Source organism: Schistocerca americana, chromosome 5, assembly GCF_021461395.2.
Source record: "Schistocerca americana isolate TAMUIC-IGC-003095 chromosome 5, iqSchAmer2.1, whole genome shotgun sequence".
Classification (NCBI taxonomy): Eukaryota; Metazoa; Arthropoda; class Insecta; order Orthoptera; family Acrididae; genus Schistocerca; species Schistocerca americana.
Window position 1 is genome coordinate 453,427,084 of NC_060123.1, and position 17,322 is coordinate 453,444,405.

Sequence of the window (17,322 nt, forward strand, 5' to 3'; positions counted from 1 at the left end):
TCAAGGTACACGGATTAACTATCACTAGACGGGTGCATGGGTTAACTACGAGAGTGTTCCGGCTGTTATACGAAATCGCTACCCAGAGCTTAACTCCAGGCGTAGGTACAATGCGCCTAGCACGGAGAAAAGTCTTTTGCAGACCGTCTAACCAACACACGGCCATCACTGGCAGCGAAGCGGTGCCGGCTTTCATCAGAAAACACAACAGACCTCCACTGAGCCATCCAATGAGCTTTGGCTTGACACTACTGAAGTTGCCAACAACACTGCTTTGGGGTCAGTGGAATGCACGCTGGAGCTGTCGTTGATGTAACCGATTTGTAACCATACGTCGTGTCATTGTGGTGTCACCTGCTGCTGGAGATGCAGTACAGTGCACCAAATACATACACCGAACACAGTGGTCTTCCCTCTATGCAATGCCACGTCGGCCTTCTTGCGACCGCACGTTCTCGTGACAGCCGCTGCCAGAAATCGTGTACAGTGGCTACGTTCCTGCCAATTCTGCAATATCGCATAAGGAACATCCAGATTCATGTGAACCTATTGCACGACCTCGTTCAAAAATATTCAAATGTGTGTGAATTCCTAAGGCACCAAACCGCTATGGTTATCGGTCGCTAGACTTACACACAACGTAACTTATGCTAAGAGCAACACACATACCCATGCCCAAGGGAGGACTCGAAACTCCGGCGGGAGGAGCCGTGCAACCGTGACATGGCGCCTCAAACCACGCGGCCCCGCAACGCCGACACTCCGCGCGGTACGACTTAGTTCAATCTCAGCGGGATGTAATGGAGTTTTTGTCTCCTTAAAGGCATTCATGACTAGCTTCAATTCACCACGTCCATAACCTTCACGGCGAGTACTTAACACAAAAATCAAATGTTCAAATGCGTGTAAAATCTTATGGGACTTAACTGCTAAGGTCATCAGTCTTTACGTTTACACACTACTTAACCTAAAATATCCTAAGGACAAACACATACACCCATGCCCGAGGGAGGACTCGAACCTCCGCCGGGACTGGCCGCACAGTTCATGACTTCAGCGCCATGATTTGCACCTTCACAATGAAGCTATTACAACCACTCTTACACGACTGGTCCGAAATTTGAATAGATATCACCTATAAGATGGAGAAACATGCGTACCAGCTTTCGCTTATGTCGCACAACTCCTTCATGGTGCTGAGCTTTTCTTTTTTGCGTCTTTGTATACACAGAGATTTATTGTATGTTTTGTAACTGGGAACCTCTTTTGATGCTAGTCAATTGTCAGGAGGAGCATTACTGCAAAGAATATTTAATTCTAAGGCATTATGTCAGGGTGACAAATACTAAATAAATTACTTTCTCTCTCTTAACAACTTGTGGGCAGGGTGGGTTCTTCCTTGGCTCGAGTATGAGGTAGAATGAAACAGCATTTTTACATAAGATAACTTTTATTGAAAGATTTGTACAATGGTTTCCTTACTGGATTGTTCTGCTTGGGAGAGCGGCAGCTGTGCCATTGGCGAAGCCTTTTGCTGCGTGAGCGGCAGCGTGTGATTACGCCTGGCGGTGTGTATCTCGTGTCACTGATTCGCCCAGTTGACTGGAGACACGCTTCGTGAGGTGGCCCGTTTAATTATTGAGAACGAAGTCGTGAATCGGATGGTGATACCTTGGATGTGGCGTCCCAGTGTTTCTCTTATCCATGCGGCCACGTTTGTCAGTGTTGTGTGTCGGCCAGCGGAGCAACGTGGCGGGGGAAGGCCAGTGTCCCAGACTTGAACAACGGACTCCAGCTTGCCAGTCTTCGGCTGTCAGATCTTCATTCCAGCTCACAGGTGACTGCCGATGTGAGGCCGTCTCCTTCCCGTCCTCACGAGTTACCCAGGTACGTAAATATCAGTCTTCAAATACCTTCTAACTTCTGTCTTCTGGCGGCAAGGCTGCTGGTTGCTATTCCACTACAGCGACGGACTTGGTGCTTCTGTGTACGATGTATTCTCTTCCTGCGTGATAGTCTTCAGCAGACTGAACTGTACTGGAACTGAACTCGAACCGACACTGAACTGAAAACTACTGTTGGGCCCACTGCGTCTCACGTATTTATCTACTTCAGTTCACTGGAGGTGAACGACTTCACGGTCATTGCCTCAAAGAATCTTCTTAACGTCAGTCATTGGCTCTTGGAATTTAGGCGAGGGCTTTTGATCACACGTGACAATTGAGAAACACGTGAGCTGGTCGGGCGATCCCCTGACGGCTGAATCGACAGCTTCCGCTTATGTGGGGAGGGCGATGACTTCTCCTGAACGTGCTGACTCGCAAGCGCCGGCCATTGCTACTGCTGCTCTGCCCGCCGTTTGCCAGTGTGTAACTCTTCTAAACTAAACTAAGATTTTCGTATATTTTCTCATTTCTACTTCACATTGATTTCACTAATTTATTTATTTATTTATTGAGTCATCAGTCTACTGACTGGTTCGCCGGCCGAAGTGGCCGTGCGGTTAAAGGCACTGCAGTCTGGAACCGCAAGACCGCTACGGTCGCAGGTTCGAATCCTGCCTCTGGCATGGATGTTTTTGATGTCCTTAGGTTAGTTAGGTTTAACTAGTTCTAAGTTCTAGGGGACTAATGACCTCAGCAGTTGAGTCCCATAGTGCTCAGAGCCATTTGAACCATTTTTTACTGACTGGTTTGATGCGGCCCGCCACGAATTCCTTTCCTGTGCTAACCTATTCATCTCAGAGTAGCACTTGCAGCCTACGTCCTCAGTTATTTGCTTGACGTATTCCAATCTCTGTCTTCCTCTACAGTTTTTGCCCTCTACAGCTCCCTCTAGTACCATGGAAGTCGTTCCCTCATGTCTTAGCAGATGTCCTATCATCCTGTCCCTTCTCCTTATCAGTGTTTTCCACATATTCCTTTCCTCTCCGATTCTGCATAGAACCTCCTCATTCATTACCTTATCAGTCCACCTAATTTTCAACATTCGTCTGTAACACCACATCTCAAATGCTTCGATTCTCTTCTGTTCCGGTTTTCCCACAGTCCATGTTTCACTACCATACAATGCTGTACTCCAGACGTACATACTCAGAAATTTCTTGCTCAAATTAAGGCCGGTATTTGATATTAGTAGACTTCTCTTGGCCAGGATTGCCTTTTTTGCCATAGCGAGTCTGCTTTTGATATCCTCCTTACTCCGTCCGTCATTGGTTATTTTACTGCCTAGGTAGCAGAATTCCTTAACTTCATTGACTTCGTGACCATCAATCCTGATGTTAAGTTTCTCGTTGATCTCATTTCTACTACTTCTCATTACCTTCGTCTTTCCCCGATTTACTCTCAAACCATACTGTGTACTCATTAGACTGTTCATTCCGTTCAGCAGATCATTTAATTCTTCTTCACTTTCACCAAGGATAGCAATGTCATCAGCGAATCGTATCATTGATTTCCTTTCACCTTGTATTTTAATTCCACTCCTGAACGTTTCTTTTATTTCCATCATTGCCCTTCTTAATACGAGCACTTCGTTCTTGATCGTCCACTCTTACGAGGTGCGGCTAGAAAAAAACCGGACTGATGCTGGAAAAAACATTTATTTACAATTATTTACAATTTCATGTTATCTCCTTCAATGTACTCTCCTCGTCGGTCTCTACACCGCTCCATACGAATTTTCCACTGTTCATAGCAATGCTGCAGATCATTTTCGGTAAGTCCATACATTACTTCCGTCGCTTTTTCTTTTACTGCTTCAACAGTCTCAAATCTAGTTCCTTTCAAAGCTGACTTGACTTTAGGGAAAAGAAAAAAGTCACAGGGGGCCAAATCAGGTGAGTAGGGTGGATGATCTAAGATTGGAATGTTGTGTTTTGCCATAAACGTCTTCACTGACAACGCACTGTGAGCTGGGGCATTGTCTTGGTGAAGGATCCATGACTTTTTTCTCCACAAATCGTTCCGTTTTCTCCGTACTCGCTCACGTAGGGTAGCCAGGACGCTAATGTAGTAATGCTGATTCACTGTTTGTCCCTCTGGTACCCAATCTGCACAATCCCTTTGATGTCAAAAAAAACAATCATCATTGCCCTGAATTTCGATTTTGACATTCGTGCTTTTTTTGTCGTGGAGAACCAGGAGTTTTCCAATGCATCGATTGGCGTTTAGTTTCGGGATCGTAAGTAAAAAACCACGATTCATCGCAAGTAATAACATTTAGTAAGAAGGTGGGATCACTTTCAATGTTTTCCAGGATGTCAGAACAAATCATTCTTCGGCGTTCCTTCTGTTCAATTGTGAGACACTTTGGAACCATTTTTGAACACACTTTGTTAATGTTGAAGCTTTCATGAAGAATCTGCCTAACACTTTCCTTGTCAACTCCTGTTAACTCAGACACTGCTCTGATTGTTAAACGGCGATCTTGTCGAATAAGTTTACCGATTTTTTCAATGTTTGCATCAGTTTTTGCTGACAATGGTCTGCCAGTGCGAGTGTCATCACTGGTGTCTTCGCGGCCATCTTTAAATCGTTTAAACCACTCAAACACTTGTGTTCGCGATAAACAATCATCGCCGTACACTTGTTGTAATATTACAAACGTTTCACTTGCAGATTTTCCTAGTTTGAAACAAAATTTGATGTTAACACGCTGTTCTTTCTGTACACTCAACATTTTCCGACGCACAGACAAAACGTCAACTACTTAAAACAAACGCCACGGGCAGACTGAGTGCAGGAGGCTGATGAAACTCGAGCAGTAGGCGGAGCGAGAGTCACGTGACAGGCCACGCGACTTTCAGCCTTATTGCATTCGTTTTATTGTTTCACCAGTACTAGTCCGGTTTTTTTCTAGCCGCACGTCGTATTATTCCCTCTTGGTTGTTGTACATATTGTATATGACCCGTCTCTCCCTATAGCTTACCCCTACTTTTTTCAGACTCTCGAACAGCTTGCACCATTTTATATTGTCGAACGCTTTTTCCAGGTCGACAAATCCTATGAAAGTGTCTTGATTTTTCTTTAGCCTTGCTTCCATTATTAGCCATAACGTCAGAATTGCCTCTCTCGTCCCTTTACTTTTCCTAAAGCCAAACTGATCTTCACCTAGCGCATTCTCAATTTTCTTTTCCATTTATTTACCTGTCTTAAATACCACTCAACAGTTTATAAACATTTGATAAAATAGTAGTTGAAAGAGAGTTCTTCATTATTCATCTTTTTTTTCAAAGCTTTACTACTCCTTTGAGATAGACTCGTGTTAGGAAACTGGGACAAACTGCACATGTGTAACGCAGCAGTCTCTGCACTGAGCGCCTGTCTGGTGGTGCTATGTCGAGATGGGCCCGTCCATCGGCGGCGCAGGTGCAGCTCGTACATAGGAAGCGGGGCGGTCCCGCGGCCAGCACTCCTGCCCGCCCTGCAACTGGCAGCCCTGCGATTGCTGCGGTCCTCCCCCCCCCCTCCCCCCCCCCCCCCCCCCCAGTGCCACTGTTGATTTGCGTGGCGCGGTGCGGCCGCAGGCGGGCAGCGCGTAACGCGATATCCCGGCCGGTTCGCCCACTCCTGGTGACGTAGAGCGGCCCGGCCGCGCTGCTTCATATTCCCGCGCCCCACAGCGTTGGTCCGGTAATGCGCTTTTCCCTGCCCATTCCTCGCCGCGTCCATTGCAGCCGGTGCCACCTACGTTGCCCACAGCGCAAGATGACCTACTACTAATCCTCATTTCCGCTCGCTTCGAGTTTTATGGCTGGCAAATACGTGCGCCGTTTCAAAGTTCATTTAACTGAAGAGAACAATGCCACATCCCCTCGTACCGTGTTCTCCATTTTTACTACATGGAATGTGCATTGCGGTCCACTAACGTACGCTGCTGGGCAGAAAATTACTCGAAATTTCGTGACTAACCTCTCGAGTTGCTAGAAAGTTCTTATTTCAAGCCGCATACAATTTCAGCATTCATACTGAAGGGTTTGTAGTGGGACTGGGAACACACTGTAAATACAACAAGATGTAATAAACAATAACATAACCGAAATTTAAATACTTTACATAATAGGTATGCATGAATTTGAATATGAAAAACTAAATTTACACATGCACAACGTATGTACAGAAAAAAGAAAATATACCATACATTCTTCTGAGCTGAATCCACGCCAAATGATCACGATAGTAAAAGTCAGGCAGATTTAGAAAGTGTAGTGCGCAGAGATATCACAGAAAAAATGGATACGTCACCCATAAAAACTACAAACATGGATGTAACCGTGTGTGTGTGTGTGTGTGTGTGTGTGTGTGTGTGTCTGTGTGCGTGTGAGTGTGAGTCTTACGCTCTTCCTAAACCACTCCAAACTTCGTACACATAATCCCTTACCGTCAGGTAACATTGGCTCTCTGGATAAGAACCAACTACCTATCATAGTTCAGTAGATATGACATCGAAAACAGTGAGATCCCTAAAAAACTGCCGCATCATCCATGACTGTTAAATTTAACACATTTATACTACTAACTCAATTCGCAGTAAATTCTCCAGTCGCAAAAGAATGTCGCAGACAATATCCACATATGCCGCTAAAGCACCTGCACAATTATACCACGGCACCGAACATCGTTTACAGTGTATAAAGTCAAAAATACTGAGATGTGTAAAAGACTACCGCACTGTGCGTGATGTTTGAATTTATTACCTCTGTACTGTTAACTATATTCGCATCACATTTTTCAGACAGTATCCACATATACCGCTGATTACCCCTTATCATATATATCATTGTACGACCCACAGTTTAAGAGATATCACCTCATAAACAATGGGACTCCTGAGAAATGTCCCATGATTCATGAAGAGTTAACACACTTATTTTTCACTAGTAAGACACTCCTACAGTCGATTCAAGTAAATTCCCAACGTTCTTAACTCTGAAGCCCAAACGGCAGTAGGCGAAAACAATCGTCATCTACAGAGCTCCGAAGATTAGTTGCCAAAGACACATTGACCAAATTGCTTTCTGACAATTGCTTCCAGCGTACAGAAGCTGTCTGAGATATTACACATAAAGTTCATTTTTCGTTTCCGTTTCCAGTAGAAAATTGGCGAAGTAGATACCATGGCAATGTCGATTTGGGTGTTACTGATATATAAACTGCACATTTTCATACATTAAACATAGGCATTGTTCAGCATTTAAACGAACAGTATTTTGACATGCTCTAAAGTTTCATATTACAGGCTCTATTAACGAAAAGCTAAAGACAATTCTTTAGATTAGAGGAAATTCTGAAAGAGTTACAGTGGACGGTGCGTAAAGGTCTTTAAAGGAAACCATCAAAACAGAGCAGGATTTATCAAAGAATCTGGTGTTTCTTAGTGTGGACAGCCCAATGGGCGTCTTTTGCATCGATTATTGCAGGTGGGCATAAGTTCCTATTTTTACGTCTATGTTGTAAAGTGACTTACATGAAAAATTAGATGGCTATTTTGATACCGTGCCTTGTGTGACTGTCTTCGATGCCGTGATCTTTTTCTTTTTAATTCAATGTGTACTTTGTGTCATATTTTAAAATCCTTTCCCGTCTGTCTCACACAGCTAGCTTTAGAGTCAGAGCAATAGGAGGAATATTTTATATCCCACCTTTTGGTATACATCTTGCAATGCGCTGAGGTCGTGTGTTAAAAGATGTGCTAGTGCAGGTTACGGTTTATATGTGACTTACATATTATGTTTTTAAAATGATTGAAGACTTTTTATGAGACCTCACCATAGAAGGGAAGCGATAAATGTTTTTTACGGTTGCCTGACATCATGGTCCGGAGAGCAATCACTTATTATGAAAAATACTATCTTCTGGTTCGAAAAGTTTTATTTACCGCAGATTGTTGTTGTTGTTGTGGTCTTCAGTCCTGAGACTGGTTTGATGCAGCTCTCCATGCTACTCTATCCTGTGCAAGCTTTTTCATCTCCCAGTACCTACTGCAACCTACATCCTTCTGAATCTGCTTAGTGTATTCATCTCTTGGTCTCCCTCTACGATTTTTACCCTCCACGCTGCATTCCAATACTAAATTGGTGATCCCTTGATGCCTCAGAACATGTCCTACCAACCGATCCCTTGTTGTAGTCAAGTTATGCCACAAATTTCTCTTCTCCCCAATCCTATTCAATACCTCCTCATTAGTTATGTGACCTACCCATCTAATCTTCAGCATTCTTCTGTAGCACCACATTTCGAAAGCTTCTATTCTCTTCTTGTCCAAACTATTTATCGTCCATGTTTCACTTCCATACATGGCTACACTCCATACAAATACTTTCAGAAACGACTTCCTGACACTTAAATCAATACTGGATGTTAACAAATTTCTCTTCTTCAGAAACGCTTTCCTTGCCATTGCCAGCCTACATTTTATATCCTCTCTACTTCGACCATCATCAGTTATTTTGCTCCCCAAATAGCAAAACTCCTTTACTACTTTAAGTGCCTCATTTCCTAATCTAATTCCCTCAGCATCACCCGACTTAATTAGACTACATTCCATTATCCTTGTTTTGCTTTTGTTGATGTTCATCTTATATCCTCCTTTCAAGACACTGTCCATTCCATTCAACTGCTCTTCCACGTCCTTTGCTGTCTCTGACAGAATTACAATGTCATCGGCGAACCTCAAAGTTTTTATTTCTTCTCCATGAATTTTAATACCTACTCCGAATTTTTCTTTTGTTTCCTTTACTGCTTGCTCAATATACAGATTGAACAACATCGGGGAGAGGCTACAACCCTGTCTTACTCCCTTCCCAACCACTGCTTCCCTTTCATGTCCCTCGACTCTTATAACTGCCATCTGGTTTCTGTACAAATTGTAAATAGCCTTTCGCTCCCTGTATTTTACCCCTGCCACCTTTAGAATTTGAAAGAGAGTATTCCAGTCAACATTGTCAAAAGCTTTCTCTAAGTCTACAAATGCTAGAAACGTAGGTTTGCCTTTCCTTAATCTTTCTTCTAAGATAAGTCGTAAGGTCAGTATTGCCTCACATGTTCCAGTGTTTCTACGGAATCCAAACTGATCTTCCCCGAGGTTGGCTTCTACTAGTTTTTCCATTCGTCTGTAAAGAATTCGTGTTAGTATTTTGCAGCTGTGCCTTATTAAACTGATAGTTCGGTAATTTTCACATCTGTCAACACCTGCTTTCTTTGGGATTGGAATTATTATATTCTTCTTGAAGTCTGAGGGTATTTCACCTGTCTCATACATCTTGCTCACCAGATGGTACAGTTTTGTCAGGACTGGCTCTCCCACGGCCGTCAGTAGTTCCAATGGAATATGGTCTACTCCGGGGGCCTTGTTTCGACTCAGGTCTTTCAGTGCTCTGTCAAACTCTTGCTCTGTCCGTGCTGACAGCAGATTGTATGAAATACGTATGTGGACGAATAATTTCGGTGAACAGCAATTGCCATCGTCAAATCCGGGAGAACATATGTTTTAAATATTTACAATTTTATCTGCAATGGTCTTTAAACCGATAATGGTCAATTTACATTTAGAAGAACATTTTAAAAACGTGTGTGTCACATACCCTTAAAATACATAAATTTAGTCCCACAGCACATGATGCAATGCCATCTATCCCTGAATGAATAGGAACTTAACTGCAATATAAATGAAAATAATTATGGAACATCTTAACGTCAAGAAAACAATCAAACATATCAGAGGTGCACCTACATTGCCATAGCAGACGCATTATCATTATCAAGTGACAAAAATCTACATGTGGCACACATTCGTAAAACTTGATGTTAAAACAGATTTTGTATGCAAAATGCTACTTGCTCTGTCCGTGCTGACAGCTGACGGTGCACTGTCCACAAAAGCACAAACCTTGGCTGCAATTTACTGTCACAGTGTTAATGTGAATAAAAATATAAAGCATGTGCAAATGTAAATTATTGGTCTGTTGAGAGCAGAAACGAATTGTCTCCTTGAAAGTGTCTTGCTGTAACACGCGTAATCAATTTCACTTGTGGTTATCATCGAGCAAATTTGTGAAATTGTCTTATAGTGTTTCGAAAAGACGTTGGATGTTCGGTAACTATTTATATTTACCTTACAGTTACGTTACTATTATTCAGGACTACATGACAGTGCACCAATACCGTGGCGCTAAACAGATGAATGTTAAAATATGTATCGCACATATTTTGAAAAACGTTGTCCTAAATGTACGTTGACCAATGGATCGTAAACCACCGTTGAAAATACTATTGTAAATATTAAAATTGTTACAGTTGTGAATATGGCAGTTAACGTTTGCCGAAACTAGTCTTTCTCATACATATTTCGTGATATTCAGGCTAAGTAAAACTTTTTCCACCAGAAGATTATATTTTTCTAAATATTTTATTATAGGGCAGTTATTATCTTTACTCCAAGTTTCCTGAATTTATGCAACCTACAAATAATCCCAGTAAATCATATTAAAGAGTGCTGAATTGCCCAAGCCAGCATGATTGCACAATAGATATGAATCGATGCAGGTGATCAGACAGGATGCTTACGTGCATGTCACCTGTCAGAGTCGTATCTAGGCACATCACGTTTCTATATCACACCAAATGCCCACTCCCCTCACCTTTACAGAGCCTCCACCAGCTTGAACAACCTGCTTATTAGCAGGGTCTATGGATTCTTGAGGTTGTCTCCATAACAATACACGGTCTTCCGTTCAATACAATTTGAAACGACACTCATTCGACCAGGCAACATGTTTCCAGTCATCAACAATACAATGTCGCTGTTGGCGGGCCCAGGCGATTGGTCAAGCATTGTGTCATGCAGTCATTCATCAAGGGTACATGAGTAGGCCTTCCGCTCCGTAATCCCATGTCGATGTTGTTTCCTTGAATGGTTCGCAGGCTGACACTTGTTAATGGCCCAGCATTGAAATCTGCAGCACTTTGCCGAGAGGGTTGCGATTATGTCTTGTTGGACGATTCTCTTCAGTCGTAGTTGGTTCCGTTCCTGCAGGATCTTTTTCTGGCCGCTGGGATGTCGGCGGAGATTTGATGTTTTACTGTATTTGTAATATTCACGGTACACTTTGGAAATGGTCGTGAGCCATGCATGGCTCGCGTTTATCCCATTTATTGTTTGTCATCTTCTATTACGGCACTGCTGCCTTGTTTTCTTATTCCATTTAAAGGCTCACTAACTTTCTGCCTTACTTGCCCGTGAGCGACAGCGCATATCTGTAACTGTACTGTCGTACCATACCTGGAGCGACGGATAGTATTTCCAGGTCGTCGCGTGTGTGGCAGTCAGTTGGAGATGGACGAGCTGTGCAGTCGGGTCGCAGCAGCAGTGAAGTCGGGGGACGGAGTGCCGCAAAGGCGCCGACAGCCAGTGCTCGCCGACCGCTGGTGACACACATGAACAGTCCTGCGGAGGGAGCCTGGAGCGGGACGACCGTCGGTTGGTCATCTCATCGGCCGACAAATATTTGCTCCTTTCGCCGTTTCCAGGTCTGGACAGTCGGTCGGGTGGCGTGGAGCAGCGAGGAAATCTCGGCAACACATAATTTGATCGGGCCCACTGGCAGTCTCTACGTGGTGTCGGATTGTGTTGCGCTGTACCCATTGCTACGAGGTCAGTGGCTCACCGACACTGGACACGAAAGTTGAGTTTTGATTTAACCTACCAACAAGTCAAAACTGTTGACATTGTGTCGTTTGGAGTTCGTTGTTGGCTGCTGGGATATTCCCGCGAGCAACAACGTGGTGATCCAGTTGGAAAATTCTAGCCACCCTCCGGTGAAGTTTCACTACATTTGTGTATTTGCACCGAAGTGCACCAGTGGAATCTTCTGCCTTGTGTCCGTAACGTTCCTGTTACCTGCCCTGGTCGTTGACTTAAATTTCAGGCAGTGTAGTTTCCTCATCGTGTTGTTGCTGTCCAGCATGGTGTGTAGTTTAACAGCTCCATGTGTGATTGGTTGTGGGCGCCAATATCTTCTACGTTGTGGCCTTCAGCCTGAATTAAAGAATTGTTTCACGTAAGGCTTTTGGTATTTAAAAAAAAGAATGTTATGGATTTTTAAGTGTTGGGCCGTCAGGCGGTTTGAATTTAACCTGTTTACTTCAGCGTAACTAAAGAATTGTTTCAAGATAAGACTTGCCTTTCAAATTTCTGATTATGCTTGCGTCTTAAGTTATTGGCCTTCAGCCGTTGTCAAATTAAAATGGATTTTTGCTGGTAATTAAGTCCGAAAAATTAAAGCTATGTGTCTTTAAAAAAAAAATTTTAACTCTTGTATTGTTTGATCAAATAATAAAGTTGCATGTTCGAGTATAACTGACTGCCCCCTACTTTGGTCCCTTTCCAGAATTTAATTTACTATGTGTCCTGTCCTGCAGAATAAGCAGGGCGTCTCAGGTCATACGGGAAAATCCCCACTTCATCGCTACCTCGGAGATGCTGTGTCCCATCGCTTGTGCGTTGACTATAACGCCACGTTCAAAATTACTCTCATCTTGATAACTTGCCATTGTACCAGCTGTAACCGTTGACACCTCCCGTTAGAAAAATTTATGAATTATTGTGCTGATAAACCTTTTATGTTATTTGATTTTCAAACAGGTGAGCAGAACTGAACGTACTCAGACATTTCTCTCTTAATTTTTCTGATCAACACTAAACTGACACACAATATTTTTAACGCAACTCAATCTGACTTTCAATACTCCCTATAAAAGAATAGTCTTGACTAACAATAACCTATACCTTTCATGAATCACTTACCTCACAAAAATCTTCGCTACTCGAACTACTGCAATACAGTAAGCGCCAATACTGCCAGCTAAATAAAATATTCTAACCACTGAAGGCACTAACTACTGATAGGCATAGTTAGCAAATGAAAGGTTTTGATAGAGAACAAACAATGTATATACCTTAATAATGTTCAAAGGTCATCATATATACCGAGCGAGGTGGCGCAGTGGTTAGACACTGGACTCGCATTCGGAAGGACGACGGTTCAATCCCGCGTCCGGCCATCCTGATTTAGGTTTTCCGTGATTTCCCTAAATCACTCCAGGCAAATGCCGGGATGGTTCCTCTGAAAGGGCACGGCCGACTTCCTTCCCCATCCTTCCCTATTCCGATGAGACCGATGACCACGCTGTCTGGTCTCCTTCCCCAAACCAACCAACCAACCAACCATCATCATATATATATATATATATATATATATATATATATATATATATATATATATATATATATATCAGTTCATGATATCCAGTACTACAAACTTATTCTTTCTGATGTACACACGTCCAGATCGTCCGCTCTCAAAATTCTGCCATCTCTCTTCCCACATCCACCACTTCTGGCGACTCACCTCCAACTGCGCAACGCTACGCGCTGTTCACATCCGACTGCCCAACATTACAATAGCGAATATTCCAACACTTTCACCAGCCACAGACTGCACACAGCACAGTCAGTGATTTTCATACAGAGCGCTACATGGCATTACCAACAAAAAAAACTTAAACAGCCTACTTACATAGCCCCCATGCTCCCCACAAAAAATTTTACAAATTGTTTTGGGCATTGGCCAACACAGATTTGAAAAAAAAATTTCATCAATACTATAACAAGATATCAAATCCAGACACTTACTGATGCGCTGTTGGTCAAAAGCAAAGATTTTCTCACAGTCCATAAAGACATTACTGATCATTCATCACAGTAGTAATTGCAGTGTTTTTTCTCAAAGTGTGAGCAGTAAAAGAAAATGCACACGGAAATAGTGGATTTCCATGCAGTCTTGAGGAAGTAGTGTAGTCCTTCCAACGGAAAGACAGTGCTAACTCTTGACATGCAGACAGGTAATGGGCCACAACAGAGCAAAGCCACAGCAGAGTCATACGAAGTTTTGAAGAATATTGGTAGGTAGGTCATCACAGAGCAGACCCACTGTAGTCGTGGTAGAGAGTATGGTATTGGTGGGCCATCAAAGGTGCAGACCCACTGCAGTCCTTGTAGAGACGGTCAGTAGCCATCTGTTGCGACTGTGTGGGTCCACAATCACCATCGAAGAGTCTTGCGGACAATATAGCAAGCCCATAAACCACCACTTGTGCACTCACAAATTTTTTGGAATTGCGCTTAGAACCAGCAATGCTGCTAACCAGTCCCTTGCTGAATTATTAACACACGAACAAACACTAACAGTCCCAACTTCTCACATATTGTGCATATACTATGACCAACAAAAATTTGTGCAGTGAAATGAAACTTAATTTAAAGAACTGGTGTCTATACAATTACAAATTTACGACTTGAGAATACAATTACAAAAGTACAAAGTACATCGTTAAAGAACATAATAATACAGATAACTTTTGTAGTAATACAGGCTTTACACAAGAATAGAAATAAACATATACATTAGTGTTACAGGAATTACAACATAAGTAAATAAATAAAAAAATGAGAAGAGCTTTCGAAACATTAACTTCACACATGAGCATTAAAACAGAACAGAATAAACAATGTCTAAACATCTTTACAAAGTGAATAACATATTATTAGAAAAATCCAGCAACATAACTCTTATCAGATAAACACATAAAGACAGGAACAACACCAATACACAAAGGTACACACACACAGCGAAGTAACACAAAAGGAAACGACAGGGTTTGTTTTACGGCAGTATTTATATTATTTGATTTGCAGACCAAACTTTCTTTACTTCTTGGAGATCTCCCTTAGTTCATCATTATTCCCAAAAAGTCCTATATGTACCTGTTGTCCCCTAAATCGTACTGTGTTGTTCATATCCTCTTTCAAAATAATTATTTCTCATAGTACAATACTCATTTTGGCCATATCTCTTTCATATAACTTCTCAATGCATTTCTTCCAATTCATCACAACTCATTCTCTTATATAGCCTACCCCATCTTAAGCTAACTTAAATCTACTGACCTCAGGTGTATGAACTAAGGGATGAGGCAATGCAGCGGCACAAAACATTCCAACAATGCCAACCAGCCACAGACTGCACACAGCACAGTCAGTGATTTTCATAGAGATCGCTACATGGCGTTACCAACATATAAACCTAAACAGCCTACTTAGACCGTTGTAACAACTGCGCCAGACACTTGTTGCCTTATATAGGCGTTGCCGACCCCAGAGCCGTATTTTGCCTGTTTATATATTGCTGTATTTTTAAATACGCATGACTATACCAGTTTCTTTACCACTTCAATGTATAAACATTGGTCTCGTATAAATCTCCGGCTCACAAATTACGAATATATACAGGTAAGTGGGGTAATCATAAAATCTGAAGCATAACAAAAAGAAATCCATGAAACTAGCTTTTTGTTTTAAGGTACATATCTGTGCTCCTGGTATATAGTGTCATCTTTGTGCTACAGTATTGTAGCACGCCGTTAGATAAGGAAAACATGCTGACAATATATACTCAAGAAGTGCATTGAGGTGCGGTAACTCGGTTTAGGTAGCAGAGAAGTGATACATCTGCGTCAATTGGTCAGATACATCTGTCCCATTCCCTCTGCTGGCGAAAAGGAATTACCGTACGATACTGCTTTTTATTAATGTGCCATGTTATTTTGTTTCCCGTAGTTGCACGCTACGATACTGTGGTGCGAGGATATCAGTGCGTACCAGGACTGCAAACATGTACCTGCAGACAAACATGAAAATAATTAGGTAGTTTTAATTTTTAGAGGTGATAATGAATGTGACCGGTGCATTATATTAACAAACACTACGGAGCCTACGCGATTCACAGACACAAGTCGCATATAATTGTCCTCCGTGACGTTGCCCGACTGTGGTGGCAGATAGAGCATCTGGCAACAAAGCTGTAATAAATATAGTACCTAATTATGAACCGAATGAACCTGCGACCGCGGAACAACTCTAGGATAAAGAACATTTAATATTCTATACGTTCATTCAAGTATGAAGCGTAGCGGAAGAGTCTACATCTACACTGTTATGACATGACGATACTACGAGGGGCGTTCATAATGCAACAAATTTTCTTTTGATATCGCGTTGCTTTCATTCAGGATTTAAACTCACCGTATTATTCTCCACTCAAAATCCTGTTATTCAGTGACGGTTTTACGCCACCCTACTGGGAGTATTTACAAGTTTAGACCAATTTAAAATAAGCTGATACGTGTACACATACATTTGCAAGCTTCTAGTCAGGGACTATCATTATATTTACTCTATATTTCTTGGTAAATGTAAGTTGAATCTATCTCTTGTTGCATGATCGTGGACAGAGCTGTTTGTGCAGCAATTACCAATGTTATTTTTGATGTGTATACCTGACTGGTAAATGTATTCACATGGAGCAGTTAAAATCCCCAGTGTTTTGAACAGATCTTTACAATGAGCTCCACTACTATTTCTGGTTATTATTCTTATGTCTCTTTCCGGGAGTTTGAAAATTGTGTTCATGTTTTGGGCATTTGTTCCCCCAAAACAGAATGCCATAGCTAAGAACTGAGTGTACACATGAACAGTATGTAACTAAAAAGACACTGCATGTTACACACTGATGATAGGATTCTAAGGGCATAACATGCTGATGACATTCTGTTCGCAAGTACCTTTGTGTGTTCACACCACTTCAATTGAGAAACAATATTCTTTCCTAGAAATTTTGCATTTGTTACACAGTCTATAGAAGTGCTATCTACATTTAATTTAACATTGTTATTTTTACTCTTCTAACTGAAATTCATGGCGTTAGCTTTCTTTATGTTCAATGTGACTTTATTGCTTATTGAACATTCATAAACTTCACTGAGAGTTTCATTTGCTTTCTGTGCAAGGAATTCTCTTGTTATCTCAATGACTACAATGTTTCTGTCGTCAGCGAAGAGAATTTCTTCACCATGAGTAACACTACTGGGAAAGTCGTATATCAGGAATGGCGTTGGTCCTAATATGGCACCTTGTGGAACCCCTACGTTAATGGATTTTGGTTCTGATAAGTGTTTTACTAAGTTTTTAGATGTATTTAAAATATGTGTTGTCTCCACTCTTTGTACCCTATGTGCTAGGTACGACCAAAACCACTCATCAGCTACGCCTCTTATTTCTAATGCTACTAATTTACTTAATAGAATTTTGTGCTCGACTGTATCAACGGCCTTAGAAAGATCCAAAAATATGCCTATGACACACTCATCTTTATCATGAGCCTCAAGTACAACTTTTGTGATTTCTGCTATGTCTGACTCCGCATT